Below are 19,894 nucleotides of genomic sequence, written 5' to 3' on the forward strand. Positions count from 1 at the left end.
AACAAAAAACTCCCCCAAAACTATGATTCTAGTTGAAAAGTAATTCTAGAGACGGAGGATATAAATTACATTTTATGTGTCACGGAACAGACCTATAGTAGCCCTAGGAGGCTTCACACAAAATGTAAACCTTGGATTGGCCTTGAGGGCAAGTTAGTCTTTGTATAAGTGGGGGCATGGAGAGGTTATCCCAGGCTAAGGGAGGCTAAGGGAGGCTAAGGGAGAGGTTATCCCTCCCAGGAGGCGGCAGCAGCGGCGGCGCGGCGCGGGGCGGGCGTGCTCTCCGCGGAGAGTTAGAGGAGTTGCTGAGCTGAGCTCCGGTGGAGCTAGGCGCGGAACTGGAGCCTCTGCCTCCCGCCGCCTCCTCGCCCTGCATTCCTGGCTCCGCGTCTTCTCCCGGCCAAGCCGCGGCTGCTGCCGCCTCCCTGGGAACAGTAGCCGGGGGAGGGGGATTGGCGCGGTCGGAGCCTGCGCAGAGCTGCGGGGCGCCGGGGCGTAGGGGAGCGCGCCGAGCCCTGCCGGGGATCAGATAACAGCCGGCGGGGGAGGGGGTGGGCTGGCAGTGCTCACAGCCAGACCGAGGGACGGACGCCAGCCGCGCTGGCCCGAGCGAGCGCCCCCGACCCGTGGCTGGACCCAGGCGATCCTCTTGGCGGACCGACTCGCCCCCTCGGCATGGAGCGCCGCCGGGGGCTGCCCTGAAGCGGTGGCGTCAGCGGCGGCGAGCAGCCACCGGGGCAGCTGCCGCTGCCAGGAACGGCCGCCCGGAGCTGGAAGGACGCCGAGTGCGCCGCGCCTGGGCTACTGACCTAGGTAAGTGCGCGGCCGCGGGCGCATGGTCCCCCGAGGGCCCGGCCCTAGTTATCCTCAGGCCGCCCCCCGCCACTAGCCCGGCCAGGAGCGAGCACGAGGTGGTGCAGCAACAGGGAAGGTGGAGCGGGTGTTTTCTTCCTCTGGTTTTCATTTTTTTTCCTTCCTTGGTGAGACATCGGAGGAAATGCTGACTGTGAGCTTTTCTTTCCTGCCATGTCTCCGGCTACCACCACCACAAGGAACTTTGCTTCTGGCTAACCTTCGTCCTGGGGGGTGCTCCGGGAAACTTTGAGGAGCCCTCGGACCTCTCTGGCTTTTTTGCACGGAGGTGGGGGGGGGGGTGGGCTCGGGAGGGAGCGTGCGGAAGCGCTCGGGCGCGAGGCACGGGTCCTAGGCTTGACCTTCCCAGAGACCCCGCGATCGAGGTGGGGCTCAGAGGCGGGCGCCGGGGCTATATGAGCTGCCCCGAGAATGCCTCCCGCCAGAGACCTGCGGGTCCCTGGAGTCTTGTCTCTTTCTCACCTCCCGTGCTGTAATGGAGTAAAAATATTCTGGAAATGATTCCATACCAGCGAGTCAGCCAAGTCCAGAGGCTCCCTTTTGCTTTTAGAAGTCGGCCTTAATCTCAGAGGGGATGGCCGCTGGCTAAGAAGCTCCCAGGGTTTCAGGGTCCACCCTGCGCGCGCACTGCCTCTCCGAGTGCCTTGGGGGAGCGGGGCGGGAATCGTGGACTCGTGGGCAGAGGCGGCTGGGGTGGGGCGCTGTTTGGGGGGTTAAGATGGGAGTTGAGGCCCAAGCGAGTGTCTATGCCTCGTTTTGATCCAGCGGGCACATATCATGTGAATATTTTGAAACCTGTGTTAGGAATAGGGGTCAAAGTGCTTCTTTGGGGACCGTCTTGTTCAGGGAGGTTCTCCTGCCTCCTCACAGCCTGAACTCGCTGGGACCTGGGACCTCTCCCTCCCCATTTCCCAGAGGGCGTTCCCATCTCCGAGAGCGGCGCTGCCTGTGGCCATTTCTAGTTTCTTTTTTGCTCCTCTATACCCAGGCTCGAGCCCTGCAATAAAGCGCTGGGGACCTCCTGGCCCCCACATCCGCGCCCCCAAACCCCGGTTCCCAGGCTCCGTTTCCGAGAGCGCCGTGGCGCCCCCACACCGCTGAAACCGGCAGCCGCCTTTGGAAGGTGCGAACCCGGAAGGCGTTAGCCTTAGGCCTAGCCTTCGACCTCTCTGAGGTGCCACAGGAGGGCCGGTCCCTGGCCGCGTGGCTGGACCCCAGCCTCCTTCCGCCGCGCTGCACCTCCGCGGCCCCTCCTCGCGCAGCTCCGCCCTGGACCTCCGCCCTGTGGCGGGCGAGGGTCAGGGAGGAGGTGAGGTACATCTCAGCCCTTGGCGCCTATGGAGGCTTGCGCTCTTTTTGAGGGGTACTCCTTCCTGTATTCTAAGAAGAGCCCCTCAGTGTTTGCTGGGGATCCCCCAAGAGACTTCTCAGCAAAGTCCGCCCCTCAGTTCTCTGGTGACACCTCCAACAACCAGAGGACCTGAGGTTGGCGCCCCTAGGATGGAGACTCCGCTGGGGCCTGCCATTTGGTGGTGCCATGCCCCCTGAGAGAGAGCAGGGAGTGAGGGGTGAAGGGGCTCACTCGAGCACCCTGGGGACGAGGAGGGTGGCTCCAGCGTGCTGGGCCACAGGGACACCCCTCTTCTCCGCCAGAGCGCTCCTGTGGGCATACAGTAGGCACTCTGTAAATGCTGGCTGTTGACTCAGAGCTGGCAGGTAGAGCTCCAAGTCCCCTATCACCTCTGTTTACCCGTTCCAGAGAAGGGCGTGGCTGACACCCCCCCCCCCCCCCCCCCCCCCGTCCCCATCACCGAAGGGGTGGAGCCTTCTCTGGGAGGGGCAGGACCTGAGCTGTCAGTCCATCTCTGGACACTCCCCCTGCAGCTATTCCGTCAAACACGCCGTTTCCAGGCTGCCGGAGAGGGGACCCCTCCAGGAATGAGCCTCACTGCGCTGGGAGGAAGAGGTGCCTGGGAGGTGGTGGAGGGGTCTCGCCTAAAGCTACCTTGCAGTGGATTGTGTTTAGACAGATGCCTTCACCTAGCTCTCCCCACGCCAGGGGCTTACCCCACCAGCCTTCCTGCCCCAGGGCCATGGTGTCCCCATCCCCGGGTCTCCTCGAGGCATGACTAGGTAGCAGTGAGTTGCCATGCAACAGCAAAATAATGACGGCAGTGATCACAGTAGTCACAGCAGCAGCACCTGCAGCTCTGCAGCGCAGGGCCGGTTCTGCCTGCGGGCAGTTTTCTCTGCCTGGCCAGGCCTCCAGTACCCTGGGCCACAGTTGGCAGTACCAAGCATAGCACCCGGAGGCCTTGGCACACGGCTGGGGCGGAAGTGACTGCATCATCACTGTCATCAACTTCTGTGGCCCTCGCCAGGTCCCCAGGCAGAAGGCTACTGGTACACACGGTGCCCACCTGGTAGCCACCCTCAGCCCCTGGTCCCAGACCCAGCTCTGGGCTGTGCCCTTCTTCCAACAGGTGCAGCTGGTGCCTGTGGCTGGGCCCTGGCCAGGACATTACTGTGAGAGACCCGTGGGCACACCTGCCCCTCCCTGGGCCTACCCTTGGAGCCCTGCCTCGGGCTGGCATGGAGGAGAGTCAGGGAGGGGGCAGCTTGCTGGCGGCAGGAGGAGTGGAGGCTTGGCCGGCCATATGGGAGGTGCGGTGGGCAAGGGCTCAGCCCCACGGGATGGCTGTGCCGGGAACTGGCAGCGAGCTAGGGACAGGGCATCAGGGAGAGGCTGAAGATGAAAGATTGCTGGCCTGAAACTGGGCCGTGTGCAGGTTGGCCAGAGCTTCAGAGGCACCACGGGGGTGGGGGCGGGGAGGCTGGGCAGAGGCAGGTGGGTTTTCCGAGGTGCTGGGCTCAGGGCGGGACCAGAGCCCGTACTGGGCACTGGCCAAGGACCCATCCCTCAGCCAGCTGACTTAATTTCCTAATGGCCTGCTAGTGTAGAGGTGGCATTAGCTCCATTGTGCAGATAGGGATTGGAGGCCCAGGGAGGCACTGGAGGCAGCAACCTGCGGGCCTCAGACCCGGAGCCCTGATGCTTTCCCAGGGGCAGAACTGCACCTTCCCTCATTCCACAGACACGCCGCTCAGGGGCGCTTGACTGCCAGGCTGGCTTTCTCCCTGCCTTACCACCAGGCAGGTCCCATGCAGGACCTGGGGCCTGCATGCCATCCCAGCTCCTGGGAATTCTATCCCTAGGACCTAGTGAAGCCCTGGCATACAGTAGGTGCTCAGTAAATGCTCCGTGATTCCATGTCTGGACTGTTTCTTCCAGCCACAGAGGCCTCGCTGTGCTGGTAAGAACTGTGGGGGTGGTGAGTTCTGGGGCTGGAGTTCCCAAACCCTGTTTCCTAGCTGTGGCCCTGCGCTGGATAGACATACAGAAGTGCTTAATAAGTGGGCATTGCATGTGGGGAGACCCAGCCCCTGCCCTCAGGGATCTCACTATCTCAGAGGAGACTGTTGGGCAGACTGGTGGGGCAAGAGAGGCAGGTGTTGCAGCTGAGATCGGGTCACTCTTCCTGGCCTCAGTTCATCTATGAAGTGGGACTGAAGCCTGGGCCCGGAGGCTCCCGAGAGTGCCCAGGAGGGGGCAGCAGGGATGTGAGACTTGGAGTATGCCTCTAGGAGGTGGGCGTGGTGGGGGCCGGTCTCAGTAGAAATGGACCTGTGGAGAGGGGGATCTGGGAAGGAGAAGGTGTGAGGGTTTGTGGAGCGGGAGCCTGGGGAACTCATTTCCATCCAGGCTTCCCTTGGACATTGGGAAACAGGCCCAAGGGAGAGCAGCACTTTGCTGCAGCAGTGGGCCCCGGATGGCAGTGGGCCTCCTGTTTCCTGGTGTGTTCTCAGTGTCCCCCAACCCCCGCCACTACTGGTGCTCCATAGCTCACGCCTTCCTGCCTGGCTGCTGAAGTGGGAGCATGAGGCTGTGGGGACCTTGGGGACCCTGTCCAGCCCTGTACTTAGCCTTCAGCCATGCATCGTTGGGCATGGCTCCATTTGCTTGGCCAGATAGGAGTGGGAACCCCCTTCTCAGCTGCCCCAGGGAGCAGTTTCTCCATGGCTGTCCATTAATGCTGTCCTGGAGTCAGTGGGCATAGCCTCCTGATCCTACCTGACTCCCCACCCACCTGGACCAAGCCCTTCCTCCTGCTTGGGCAGCCAAAGCCTCCCTCTCCTGCCCTCACCTGCAGGCTGGGCCTCTTTGAAGGACTCAGGCTTGGAGAGGGGCCAGGGAACAAACAATAAAGATGATGGAGTGGCGGCTTCCACTAGAGCCTCTCCGGGCATTGTTCCTTGAGCACCTACTATGTGTCTGGTGCACCCGGTGTCAGGGCTCTCTGTCGATTCCCACCAAACTCCTCCCTGGAGCCCTCGGGGCCCTGCACAGTCTGGCCTCCCTCCCAGCACTCTTGCTCCCTCCCCGGGGCCACCCTCTTGCCTGCCTTGTCATGCCTCCGACAGATCAGGCCCGCTCCTACCTCAGGGCCTTTGCACGTGCTGCCGTCTCTGCCTGGAATGCTTTTCCCAGATTTCTGCACGGCGCCTCCCTCACTACCTTTCTGTCTTGCCCAGATGCCACCCTCTCTTAGGCCTCCCCTGACTGCCCTGCAGGGCACTGCTGCCTCCCTTTCCCCCATGTTCCTTTTCCTGCTTTATTTTCCTCTGTAGAACTTCGTGCCTCTGCCACAGTATCCTTTATTTGCCTATTTTGTTTATCGTCCATCTCTCCCTTGGAATAGGAGCTCCTCTTTTTGGACCTGCTCTACCACAGCTGTGTCCCCAGCGCCTAAGCAGTAGGTAGGAGATGGCAGGCACCCAGTACACACGGGGAGTGAATGGACTGCTTCAGCCATGCGTGGTGCCTGACCTGCAGCCAGTGCTTGGTAGCAGTATTAGCTGGCATTGTCAGCCCATTCTGCAGATGAGAAAACTGAGCCCCGGAGAGGTCACGTCATTGTCCTAGAACTGTGGCGCCATCTGTCTGGGAGGGAGGTAGAGGGCTTTATGTCTGTAACCTCGCTGCTTCAAGCTTCAAGCCTTGCTGTGTCCCCTGGCACTTGGCCTGCTCCAGCTCAGGGTGTCTGCATCCCATTCCTTCCCAGGATCACAAGCCATTCCCATGGTAGATCCCAGCAAACTGGGGCTTGAGGCATGGGGCCTGTCATCTCTCAGCTGGTGGCTGATGCCTTTCTCCTGCCTTCAGTACACACCTCTGGGGGGGTGGCTGTGGAGTGGGAGCTGGCGTGGAGGGGACAGTGTTTCTGCTTCTTGCCCAGTTAAACATAGTAGCTGGGGCAGCTACTGCTGGTAAGCCCAGATTGCACCACTGCACTCCAGCCTGGGTGACAGAATGAGAATCTATCTTAAAAAACAAACAAACAAAAAAACAAACCTCATCATATTTACATTCTCTTGGTGCCCTTGTGTGTTGCCACCGCCATCATCAATGACATTTCAAACTAATCACGGACCTTCTGATACACAGTCAGATGCCACACCATGACACTGCAGTCAACAGCAGACCACACATACGACATAGGTCCTATTCAGATTCTTAACACTGTATTTTTACTGTACCACTTTTCTGTATTTAGATGTCCAGATACACAAATGGCTGTCTTCATGTTACAAATGCTTACAATATTCACGCAGGAACCTGCATCACAGGGAAGTAGCCTGGCGGCCACTGGCTCTCTGCCAATGTGTGTAGCAGGCTAGATCATTGAGGATGGTGTAGCAGGCTAGACCATCCTGCTGTTCACATAACGACCAAATGCCAAGGACGCATTTCTCAGAACGTATTCCCATCAGCAGGCAACATGTGACTGCATTCCTCCCTGTCTCTTTCCCAGAAAGGAATCCATGTGGGATAGAATCGCTCCTGTGTAACAGTATCTGGGCTATTGAGCTTCGCATACATGCTCTTTTGAATTTCTACAACTCTGTGATGCAGAGAGGATAGGCATTGGACAGAAAAGGTTTTGAAAGGCCACATAGCAGTTAAGAGATGGACCCAAGGATCCAAACCCAGGAATCTGGACTCCAGATCAAAGGGTCCCTGTGTACTAAAAAATGGTCCAGATTGAAAACACAATTCAACTGGTGGATGACCTAAGGATGAATAGAAACCAAGGCCTCCCCCCGCAAAAAAAGTCTCAGAGGTAGCCAGGCATGGTGGCTTACACCTATAATCCCAGCACTTTGGGAGACCAAGACGGGCGGATCACCTGAGGTCAGGAGTTTGAGACTTGGCCAACATGGAGAAACCCTGTCTCTACTAAAAATACAAAATTAGCTGGGTGTGGTGGTGCATGGCTGTAATCCCAGCTACTCAGGAGGCTGAGGCAGGAGAATTGCTTGAACCCAGGAAGCAGAGGTTGCAGTGAGCCAAGATCGTGACATTGCACTCCAGCCTGGGTGACAAGAGTGAAACTCTATCTCCCCCCCCAAAAAAAAGAAAAGAAAAAAAGAAACCAAGAATTTTCAAGGCCTCCACCAAAAAATAAAAATCTCAGAGGCTGGCTTCAGGGGACACTGGCTCCTCAAATAGTCCTGGTGCAGCCGCCGGAGTCAGCAAGGTAATGAGGAGACAACGGGCTGGGTAAGCGTGAGGAGTCAGCACTCTATCCCTCTAGGGTGGCAAATGCAGGACAGACGCCAACTCTGCTCCAGGAGACCATGGCTCCAACCCAGGAGTGGAGCGGGGCCAAGCGCAAGGCCTGGGCACTCTCGTGGACTCCCAAAACAGGGGGCCATCCTGACATCGCAGCTCCCTGTCAGGAGGAAAAGGAGGGGCAAAGATGCCAAAGGCCAAGGACTCTGCACAGGGCCCTGCTGGGCTCCACCCGCCATCACTGGCACTGCTAGGGAGACTTGACTACAGGCACCTCCCTGCAGGTACAGCGGGGCCAAAGCCAGCCAGGATCGCTGCAGCCTTTCCTGCCACTAGGGGTCAGGTGAGACCAAGGCATCAACTATCACAGTCCCTCAAAGGCTGGGAGAAATGAACCCAGCAGCTCCCTGCTTGCCAAGGCAGCGGCTCTGTCACAGCCAGCCCGGCAGCCTTCTCCTCCCTGGTCCTCTGCTCCCACTCTGCGCGAGGAGGGCAGTGGAGGACTGGGTGAGCTCAGTGTTTCTCACAATGTGGCATGCATGTGCTCTATGCCGTACCATGTTGGTACAGCAGGCACTGTCACTTTCCACTGCATTAGGACCAATAAAAGCCTCATCGACAGCTGGTATCGACTGAGAATGGCATTTGAGAACAGTCTAGAGATCAACATCTTTCACAGGTGAACCAAGTACGGCTCCTTTATCATGAAAAATGTTCTCGCCAGACTCCTGAGAATGTGCTCACAGACCGCCCACCCCAGGGGTCCCCCAGACGGCAGCTGCAGTGCTGACGTCAGGCCCTACCTGTTTACCCCACAGGAACAACTTTTCATTGGAGTGATCACTGCAAATGTGTACTCTATAACTGGACTTTTTTTTAGGTCTAAATGAAAACGCAAACTTTAGAAGTGTTTGCAGAACTAGTAGATTACAGACAATATCTTCAAGCAGCTCAGTTTGAAAAGCAGGTCTAGATGTCCAAAAGCCAACTGCTCTGTGTCTCCTGGGAGAAAGACTTCCATTACAGCCGGGAGAACGAAAGCGAGCTGTGAGGAGCTGCTCTAAGGGGTGTGAGGTGCCAGGTGGCACAGCACAGGGCAACGGTGGGTCTGCTTCTTGGGAGAAAGACCAAGGGTCAGCGCTGAAGTCGGGGAAGAGCAGCCCCACAAGAGGCAAGAATGGATGGCTAAGATGGCTTTCAGCCCTAGGGATTCCCAGTTACGTTCCCATCGGCCTGGGAGATGAGAACTTTGACAGGAAGGAGGCTGGGCATATGACTACCACAACCTACAGTGTCACACAGGGTCCACAGATTCATGGGAAGCCTGAGCTCAGCCAGGGGACAAGGGCTTCGGGACATGGCACACACAGAGAGAGGCCATTTCACGGTGAAGGTGTCCCTACTGTGGAACACATCCACAGTAGGCACAGTGCCCAGGCCCCACACAACTTCCAGGTCCACAGTGGAAGCAGTGAGAGGAGACAAGATCGATTCAAGGCTTTGAAAGCCAGCTGAGTCTGAAGTTTGGGTTTGGATCTGTGAGCAATGGGAAGTGAAGAGAGGGCTTGTGATGGGAAGGTTGGGATCAGAAGCTAGAAAAATCTCCAGAGAGAAGAGATGATTGCAGAGGCTGATGTAGCAAATAATGAAGAATGGAAACAGAGGGAATGTGAGTAGATGGATGAATGGGCAGGTGGGTGAGTATATGCGCAGGCAGACAGACAACCGAATGGGGTGAGCAGAGGAGCTAAGAGGGATGTACGGATGGATGGATGGATGGATGGATGTACGGATGGATGGATGGATGAATGTATGGATGGATGGATGTGCGGATAGATGGATGGATGGATGTAGGGATGGATGGAGGTACGGATGGGTGGGTGGATGGATGGGTGGGTGGGTGGGTGGATGGATGAGTTAAGTGGGTGAGTGGGTCAGTGAATAAATGGAGGGTGGCTGAATAGAGGGATGGATGGAGGGATAGATGGATGGATGGATGAGTGGTTGGCTAGGTGAGTGAATGGAGTTAGAGGGATAGATAGATGGACAGGGAATGAATGGGTGAATGGATGACTAACGAATTATATTTCTTTCTATTCCAATGAAGTCATAAAGTATACGTGTTAGTGTTTTTTTTTATGGAGAAAGGGACTCATTTAGGCCAAAGAGCCCTGGGTGCTTGAAAGTCATAGTGTGGCCCTGGGGAAGGCCTAGCAGCCCTCCCATGATGACCTGCCTTGTCCTCCTCCCTCCCTCCAGCCTGCCTTGGCCTCCAGGAGGTCTCAGTTTCCCCACCTCCAGGCTTTTGCCCAGGCTGTCTCTTCTGCCTTGAATACTCTTGCCAAAACTCTTCTGCAGGAAGCCCTCTGGAGCTGGCTTAGGGCCTGGTCTGGGCTTCCACAGAGGCTTGGTCTTCCATTTGAAACAGCCTCCACCCAGACTGAGTCCAGGGGGTGGGGGGTGGGGTATAAGGGGGCAGGGAAGCGGGGTGGTGGTGGGGGGCATCATCTCGCCACACAGGCAGGAGCCCTGGGAAGAGGAAAGGACAGCCCCAGTTACCTCTGTTGCCCAGATCCCCACCAGGGACCATATGTCAGGTCCCTCATTATCGCCTCTCACCATGCAGTTTTCCAGATCAGGACCAGCCCCAGGTCAGTAAATGGCTAGACCTTTATTCAGCAAGAGTGGCCTGAGGCTCTGAAGGGGCAGGAGGGGCAGAGGGGAAACGGTCCCTGGAAGAGAGAGCCCAGGACCCAGCAGCAGCAACAGGAATAAAAAGGCTGTTACCATAAGGGCAGTGCGGCACCCACAGCAGCTCTGTCCCTTCTCCACTCTGTGACTGTGGAGCACATCCTTAACCTCTCTGAGCCTCAGTTTTTTCATTTGAAAAATAAAGTCAAGTTATCACACAACCAGAGGTCCAGTGGTGAAGGACATGCAGGTGCTCAGGGGAGCATCCGTGACTGTGGTCATCGGTCGTGCCTCTCAAGCTGGCTTCTTGGCCAGCAGCAAGTTGGGATGGATGTATGGATGGATGGACATCCTCACTGTGGCCTCAGACAGGCATCGGGCCTGGAGGTGGGACCTGTCTGGGGTGGGTGCAAGCACCGGCGTTGGTGGTGGGGGTTGAGGGTGGTGGGAATTGACAACTGGCCAGCTCGGGCAGGGGAAGAACTGGGAAACCAGGCCAGATGCTGCAGCATTAACCCAAGGGCAACAGGACATGGTCATAACTTCATCAAATGCCCAGGAGGGGCCCTGGGCTAGGCTTGGGGGTGGGGATCCACTGTGAGAAGAGGAGCCATAGTCTCACTGGAGGAGTCGGAGGTAGAGCAGGAAAGATGGGAGCCAACTTCCATTCACTCATTCCTTTGCCGAACACCTGCTCTGGGCCAGACCCTGACCTGGGTGCTGGAGACATACATAACAGGGACAAAAGAGACAAAAGCCCCTGTTCTCGTGCAGGAAGGACAACTAAAATGGAAATGCATCAACTTCAGAGGAGGCAGTTTCAGGCAGAGGTCGGGGTATGAAGGTCAGGGTAGCAGGGAGGAGAATGAGGCGCCAGTGGCTATTCAGCCAGGGAGGTCAGTGAGGGCCTCTCCAAAGATGGATGTTTGACAGGAGACGTGAAAACTGGTGCAGAGATGGAAGACGAGCGTTCCATTCTGAGTGCGGGGGGTCAGCAAGCACAAGGCTTGGAAGCAGGACAGAGTATGGCGGCTCACACAGAGCCCAGAGAAGCAGAATGCTGGCTCCGAGTAGGGGAGAGTTTAAGCTGGATCGTGGGCCCTGAGGGTCACAGCGCAAGGCTTGAACTTTATTTTTTTGTTTTGTGGGGAGCAGCTGGAAGGTTTTAAACAGGGGCAAGATGGTCTCTCTGGTGGGTTTATTTCTTTTAATTGAGATGCTATTTATATAACATAAAATTAACCATTTCAAAGTGAACAGGTCAGGTGCAGTGACTCATGCCTATAATCTCAGCAATTTAGGAGGCCAAGGCAGGAGGATTGCTTGAAGCCAGTTCGGGACCAGCCTAACCAACATAATGATATTCTGTCTCTATTTTTAAAATGAATCATTTAGTGGAATTTATGATACTCACAAGATTGTGCAACCACCACCTCAATCTAGTTCCAACACATTTCCATCATCCCAAGAAAACTCTGTCCCCGTCTCCTCTCCCTTCAGCCCATGGCAACCACCAACCTGCTTTCTGTCTCTGTGGATTTCTCTACAAACGCACTGGCACTTTTGCCCTTTGTCATCTCCACTAAAATGTTGCTCTCCTGGGACAGGGACGTTTCTGGGACCTGCTCACCCACAGTGCCCAGCACAGTGCCTGGCACACGGTGGGCACTCACTGACCTGGCGGAAAGAATGAATTTGGGGATTGTTGTCCACTGGCATTTCCTGTGAATGAAATCCTGCACGCACGCTCTTGCACCTGGCTGCTTTCACTCAACCTACGCTGTGAGGCTCATCCATGTTGCCTGACCGGCACGTCATTGTGACGGTTACATGATGCTCTGCTGTGTGGACAGACCATGTTTCACTTTGTATCCTCAGGTGATGGACGTCAGGATGCCTCCACCTCTGGCGACAGTGAGCAGCCTTGTGTGAACATGGCCGTGGTGGTGCTGTGTGGACGCCTGTCTTCATTTCTCCCGGGTGTACACACCTGAGCATGTGATCGCTGGACCACGTGGTGACACAAATGTGCCAGCTCATATGGAAAATAGGATGGTAGGGAAACGAAGTTGGATGTGGGGCTGAGGTGACCGCCCAGGCCGGACATGCTCTTCCCACACCAGCTTTAGGACATGCTCCTCTCACAGAGGGGCGACTTGGAGCCCGAGTTTGATGTCAGGAAGGGCTTGCTGGGAAGCCCCAGAGTTTGGAGTGGGGTAGGTGCTCAGCCACCCAAGGAGCCAGAGAGCCCCACTTTGAGAAGCCTGCGGGCCCCAGAAGCAGATGGCTACATGGGCTCCTGCCACTCTGAAGGTTTGTCTCATCCCCCTGCGGAGGCCAAACCAGGAAAGGGACACTGGGCAGCGGAGCTGGTGGACTCGTCCTTGGCGAGGATGAGCCAGGCCCAGCAACTCAGTAGCCCGGATGTCACAAGCAGTCACAATAAATTAGCTCTTGCTCACCCCACCGCCTCTCCTCTCCCCTCCCTGGCAGGGCCGTGCTGTGAGCCTCAGGTGAATTTCCTCCCCCTCTTCGAGGACACCCAGGCTTCTGGGCTTCAAGGTAGCTCACCCTGCCGGAAATCCAGGAGGATTGCCACCATTTCCCAGAGGCTGCTCTGTGGGCACGAAGATCTGGGGCCCGTCCTCTGACACTTTAAGGGCTTCCACATGCCCTTCTGTGAAATCGGAACAAGAATCCTCGCCCCACCACCTGCCTAGGGGCTGCACAGGGTTAAATGAAAGCCCAGTTCCCTGAAACTGCAGGAGCCTGTCACAGCGTTGCACCTTGCTTTGCCTCAGTTTACCCAAATACTCAGCAGGATTGGACCCGTGGCTTCTCTGCCCTTCTGGCCTGTCACCCTGAGCCAGGAGGAGTGCACCCCACCCAGGTGGGGAGAAGGCCTGTATGACAGGGGAGGTGAGGCCCAACCCAAGCCCAAAATAGCACGGGATGGCAGGATGATGGAGGCAGTGCCAGGCGGCAGGGTGGGTAATTGATTGCCTTGTGCCAGCCATGAATAAAACATCGGCCTCTGCTCCATCCGGGTTCATTCTTTGCTGGGGGGACAGGCCTCGTTTATTGGGGTTGCCTTTGCTTGCTTCCTCCTCCTCGGGACAAAGAAGACCCTGCCCTTGCCCCTCCCTCCTCCCTCTCCTGCTTGGCTCCCCAGTGCCCAGAGGACAAACTGAGGCTCTGGGCAAGATGACCTGTCCGTGTCCTGTCCCATCCAGTCAGCAGCCCTGACTTTCATAACGCCCTGCCTTTGCCTATGCTATTCCAGTGCCTGGAACCCTCTCTCTCTTTCTTCCCTGAGGAAATCCTGCACTCACCCCACAGCCCAGTGAAGAAGCTCTTTCAGGAGGCTTTGCCTGTCCTCAACACCACCCTGAGGGACACAGGGCCCCACCCACGCTGAGCGTGGTTAGTGCTGTCCCACCCCTGCAACAGCTGACCGCTGTCCTGGGGGCCCTGCTCTCCACTCCCCATAACCACACTGCTCACTCTCAAAAGTGCAAACCCCATTCAATCTATGTGGAGGTGCCATTTTTCACCCATCAGGTTGTCAAAGATCGCAGAGTGGCATGGGCAGTAACCCCAGACCCACTGATGACTTTGGCTCACAGATAGCCAGGTCCCTGAGCAAGGGTGCTGACTGCAGCCTGTCTGCACAACTGGGATGCCACCATGGTGCATAGTGTGGGGACATCCACGCTGTCAAAGGGGACAGAGCCAGGAAAAGGGAGGCAGCAGCTCCACTGTCCCCATGAGACACTTCACCAGTGCATCAGGTTTGCAAAACCCTGGGTGCAGAGCAGTGCCCACACAGGCTAGCTTTTCTGTCCAAAATAACCACAAAAAAGGACCCAGCGACAGAGGCTCGCACACGTAATCCCAGCACTACAAGAGGCCAAGGGAGGATGATAATTGAGCCCAGGAGTTCTAGACCAGCATGGGTAATAGAGGAAGATCCCATCTCTACAAAAAAAATTTTTTTTAACTAGCTGTGAGTGGTTGCTCATGCCTGTAGTCCTACCAACTTAGGAGGCTGAGTCGGGAGGATCCCTTGAGCCCAGGAGTTTGAGGCTGCAGTGAGCTGAGATGGCACCACAGCACTCCAACCTGGGCAACAAAGTGAGACTCTGTCTCAAGAAAACCAAAACTGAAAAACAGCCAAACAAAAAAGAACCGCAAAAGAGATATCAGCAATGCTGTGTGTACAGGAGCCTCCAGAGGACACACAGCCATCGAGCACTGACCTCTGGAGAGAACTGAGACGCTGGGGGCGCGGCGGGGAGGGACGTCCACTTCATGCCTGGATGGCCATGAGCATGGGGCCATGCATAGTGCCCATGGAAATGAAAATAAAACCTGCCAGCCTGCTGGCCGGGGACTTGCAGTAAAGCACAGACACCATGGACGTGATTGTTGCTGGTGGAGGTTGAAGCCTCTGGATGCCTCGGTGGTGCTGCTCTGGTAGCTGAGTGGAGATGCCGGCAGCATCCGCATGTAGCACATGCCCGGGGGCCTGTAGCCTGGACAGTCGTCCACCTGGAGGCACTGATGTCATGGAAAGGCATCCGGGAGGGCTCTGTCCCCTTCGACACTGTGGATGTACCCATGCGTTATGCACCCTGCCCCATGGTGGCGTCCCAGTTGTACAGATGGGCTGCAGTCAGTACCCTTGCTCAGGGACCTAGCGATCTGTGAGCCGGAAGGAAGCCATCGGGGGAGGTGGAGGAGAACCCTGAGGCGTGTTTCACCACGTGACAGATGTCCCTGAATCTGCCCGGGTGCTGGCGGAGGCTCTGGCCTCTTCTTGCTGCCTCTGTGTTTTTGAAAATGCATGGCTGATGGAGTGAAGGGACTCACCCTCAGGACTGCCACCCCACCAGGCTGGGCACCCAGCATTACCCCGTTCCAGCCCCGGGCTGCATGTGTGTGTGTCTGGGCGTTCTGTGTTAGCACGTCTGTGTGTGTCCTGTATCTATGCAGGTATAGGTATGCATGTCTCTATTATCTGTATTTGTGTATCCATGAATGTGTGTGTGTGTCTGTGCAGATATGCCTATGTGTGTGTGCATGTGTCTGTGTGATTGTGTCCCCGTGTCTGTATGTGATCATGTGTGTCATGTATGCACACATGTCCGTGTCTGTGTACCTATGTGTGACTGTATGTGACCCTGTGCGTCTGTGCTGTGCACGCCCTGGTGTCTGTGTGCACGTTTGTGTATCTGTGCATGGCTGTGTCTGTGCCCCTGTGCACCCTGGTGTAGCTGGGTCCATGTCTAGCTGTGTAAGAGGCCCCAGCAGGGGAGGCTGGGCTCTCCCACAGGCCCTGATGAAAGTCAAGTCCGTAAGCAAACCTGAGCTCCAAACCCCTGGTCCTAGGAACAGACTGGACTCGGGAGTAAGTCACGCCGGAGTGACTGTGAGGTCCCCGAGCCTGTGGGAACAAGAATGAAGAGGAGTCCTGGGTTTGGGGTCCAGGCCCCCGCTAGCCAGTACTGAGAGGGAAAGAGAGTGATCACGGCAGCCCTGTTGACTGGGCTGATCCCCTGGCCCAGAGACTGCAGGCGGGGGGTCTTCCTCTTGGCCTCCAGGGCCGCTACGTGATGCTCAGGGCTAGGGGTAGGGACAGACCCTTCATGACACGCTGGAGCTGCCTGACTGGCCCTGGCTGTGCCTGCTACAGAAGTGTTATCTAGCGACAGCATGAGATGTGACATCACTGAGGCCTCCTCAAAGCTGAGTCTGTTACCGTGGAAGAAGCCCATCAGTCTTCCTCCTCAGGAAGCTCACGATTCCGGCAAGGAAAGAGGCCCATAGCCAGACCACTGCGACCTGCGCAGTCAGGACACGGCCAGGAAGCCCTCAGGTCTCTCCAACAGCGAGAACTGCATCTAGGGAACTGGTCACGCCGTGATAAAGGCTCTGAGACCTAAACGGGATGGGGAGGAATCCCAGACTGGAGTCAGCATGAAGCCGCCATCCCAGTCTGGAGGCAGGGAGGAAAGCAGTGGGGTCGCCAGTCCCAGGGGCTGTCATCATGCGAAGGGAGAGCTGGAGCCTCGCCAGGGGTGTCTGGAGCCAACGTGGGGATGTGGCTGCTGCCAAGGAAGCCATCCAAGGAGAGACGTGCCCCCTTCCCCCACCACCACCAAATGCAGGAGCCTGAGAGCAAAGGATGCTGGGAAGTGACCTGAGGGGTCAGAGCAGGGGGCCCACCTGGCAGGCTCAGACGGGGGAGCACAGCTAGGCCTGCCCAAGCCCTGGCCCACCGCGCATCCTAGCAGGGGCCTGGTCTACATCAGGTGCTCAAAAGCAGACGTCACAGAGTCTGGATGCAGGGCGGGAGATCAGCCAGGGGGCTGGGGCCCCAGGTGGGAAGAAGGAAGGGATGGACACTGGGTGCATCCGAGCTGAGACCTCAGGGGCCCTGAATGCCACCTTGGGTTTGGCTGAAACCTGAGGGCTGGCATGTCCCGAAACATTCTCTGTCTTACCATCAAGGCCCCTGACTGCTCTTGTTTCTGTCCTGAGCTAGGCAGCCCAGTGTTCATTTCTCTCATTCTCCAGACAAGAAAACAGGCACAGAGGTGTGGAGGACCTTGACCAAGTGAAAAAGTGACCTGCCCGAGACTTTAATGAGGGGCAGCCCAGCCCAGCAAGGCCCATCCACCCCCGACTTTCCGGAGGTGGAAAGATTGCTGCAAACTGCCAGCGATGGGTGATTACCAGGAGCACCTTGTCAAGACCGTTCGGTGACCTTTCAGTCCTGCCTTGTTGGGTGGCAGCCTGGCTTCAATCACCAATGTTTTTCTCCAGGCTGAAGATAAAGAAGCAGAAACCTGGCCCAGTGCAGTGGCTCACACCTGTAATCCCAGCACTTTGGGAGGCCAAGGCGGGCAGATCATGAGGTCAGGAGATCGAGACCATCCCAGTCAACATGGTGAAACCCTGTCTCTACTAAAAATACAAAAATCAGCCAGGCGTGGTGGCGCACACCTGTAGTCCCAGCTACTCAGAAGGCTGAGGCGGGAGAATGGCTTGAACCTGGGAGGCAGAGGTTGCCGTGAGCTGAGATCACACCATTGCACTCCAGCCTGGGCAACAAGAATGAAATTCCGTCTCAAAAAAAAAAAAAAAGAAGCAGAAACCTGTGATGACACAGGTGCCATCTGTGCACTGTCCACATCCTCCTGCCAGGGCCACGTGCCCAGGTCCTCGCAGGACTCAAGCAAGAGGGTGGAGGAGGAGAGGCAAGTGGGGAGGAATTGCAGGCTGAAGGGGTGGACGCTCCTGACTCTAGGTCTCACTTCCTTAAGAAGGGCTGGAAATTGGGACATTTTATGGAAACAAATTTCAGATTTGAAAATGCTGGCCCCTAGTTGGCAGGTTTAAAGTAGATAGAACAAATCCATGGAAGCCAAGCTGAGTGTCTGCAGTAGGGGCCAAGCCTGTGAGCTCTGCTGGCTCTGAAGCAACTTTTTCAAGTGCTAAGCGCATGCTGACCATAGGACCTTTGCACTGCTGCTCCCTGCCCGGAAAGCTCTTCCTGCTGGCGTCTCGTGGCTCACTCCCACACTGTCTTCAGGCATCTGCTCAAATGCTGTCTCCTCCAAGAGGCCTTCCCTGACCTTTTCCTTCCCATTTTGTGGGTTGATTTTTCTTCCCAGTGCTCACTTCCACCTGACATCTCAGTGTCATCCAGCTCCTGATGAGACCATCATCTCCGTCGTGAGGGCAGGGTTCCCGGCTTAGGCCTCCCTGGATGCACGGGGCCTGCCCAGCTCAGAGCACTCAGTCAGCATTTAATGAATCTGTGGTTTAGCACTTCAGGACCCCTGGGGCATGGACACAGGGACACAGGGCGCCCAGGACCACACGTGTCACAGACATGATGTCTGAAAGAGGGGCCAGCTGAGTGAGTTTCCACCCCTTCCCACCCCACAGACTTGCTGAGAACTTTGGGAAGGCCCAACCCCACTGGAGGCCTCAATTTCCCCACCTGTGCAATGAAGGGGTGATATGTGCCACAGTCTTGGGGGCACATGTGGGGTCCCAAGGCAGCCATCATTGCCAGCTGCCTCAGCCAAGCAGAGGGACAGATGGATTGACCAGCTCCGTATTGATCACATGGTCACACCTGCTCTGGAGGGGGCAGGAGGGGTGGGAAGTGGAGTGGAGCCAGGGCCTCTGGAGGAATGAAGAGAAAATGACACCCCCCATCAATGCCTGGGGCTGGCAGGCGGGAGGGGCATGATAGTCCATCTGCGGGTTTCTTTCCCTGTCTCCTAGGGGTTCAGAGAGGCTCAGGTGAGCTTCAGGGGAGCCAGGCAGGGGCAAGTTCTGAACACGGCAAAGAGCCCACCCCAGCACACCCTGAGGAGGCCATCCCAGGGCTTCCGTGTCTGTAAGTCTGGAGCAGCTGAGGCTGGGGGCTAAGGCAGAGGAGCTTGGGGTGGGAAGTGGGGAAAGTCCCTGCCCACCCAAGCCACGTTACTTAGATGCCACTCACCGAGGCTGGAAGTGTATGCCAGGCTGGTATTCTGCTGCAGAGCTCACTTGAGACTTGTTTTCACACAAAAGCCCCAACGTCCTGCCCTGGATCTGCCAGGAAAGCCAGTGCCCAGGAGATGAGATGCTGAGAATGTGGCCAGCTCTCTCCAGGAGCGATAGCCCCGTGTGGGACATGCAGCAACATCACAAAGACCTAGGACCTAGGGGTCTTGGGATGGGAGCAGGGCTGAGGCTAAATCCCAGTTCCACTCCAACTTATGGGGCAAAACTCTTTTCCTCTGAGGACCTCAATTTCCCCATCTGGAACCTGTCCCTCAGAGTCCTGGAGCTCCTGGGTTTTAGGGAGGAAGGGGCAGAAAACAACCTTGGAGTGGACTGATAGGCAGGTCGGGGGCCCAGAGGGAAGATGCAGACAGGACGAGACCATGAGGACTGTTGTCAAGGCCTTGGCCGGCAGGAAGACAAGCCCTTAAACACAGGGACTGCAACTCAGCCATTACGCTGCTGGGTCCCTGCCCCACAGCATCGGAACAGGTGCTCAGACAAAGCTTGTACATGAATGCGGATAACAACGCTGTTCACAGCAGCCAAGAGGTGGAGACAGCCCTGAGCCCGTCCACAGATGAATGAACACGCAAGTGTGTCTGCACAATGAACCCGCTCATCCATGACATGAAGAGCGTGGCGTTCCGGCACTGGTACAGCATGCAAAGACCTGGAGGACACAGAAGGACAGATGCTTAGGGTTCCATTCACATGAAATGCCCAGAAGTGGCAAACCCATGCAGACCGAAAGCAGATCAGAGGCTCCTGCGGGCTCAGGGGAGGGTGCGTGGGGAGTGACCGCTCCGTGTTTTCACGGGGTCTTCTTCTGGAGCAATGGGAATGTTCTGGAACTAGAGTGGCGATGATTGCACAACATCGTGAGTGGAATGCCACTTAATCTGTATGCTTTAAGGAGGACAATTTGCCGGGCGCGGTGGCTCAAGCCTGTAATCCCAGCAGTTGGGAGGCTGAGGTGGGTGGATCACGAGGTCAAGAGATCAAGAGATTGAGACTGTCCTGGTCAACATGGTGAAACCCTGTCTCTACTAAAACTACAAAAAATTAGCTGGGCATGGTGGCACTTGCCTGTAATCCCAGCTACTCAGGAGACTGAGGCAGGAGAATTGC

General features: G+C 56.7%; 1 long non-coding RNA gene across 1 annotated transcript; it reads left to right on the forward strand.

Annotated features, from left to right (window-relative positions):
* The first annotated feature begins 558 nt into the window (after nucleotides 1-558).
* Nucleotides 559-13,240, forward strand: LOC128932088 (uncharacterized). Its single transcript, XR_008481466.2, has 2 exons — nucleotides 559-813; nucleotides 12,077-13,240. It is a non-coding gene; the product is annotated as an uncharacterized LOC128932088 (long non-coding RNA).
* Nucleotides 13,241-19,894: the final 6,654 nt, after the last annotated feature.

Source organism: Callithrix jacchus, chromosome 5 (genome assembly GCF_049354715.1).
Source record: "Callithrix jacchus isolate 240 chromosome 5, calJac240_pri, whole genome shotgun sequence".
NCBI lineage: Eukaryota > Metazoa > Chordata > Mammalia > Primates > Cebidae > Callithrix > Callithrix jacchus.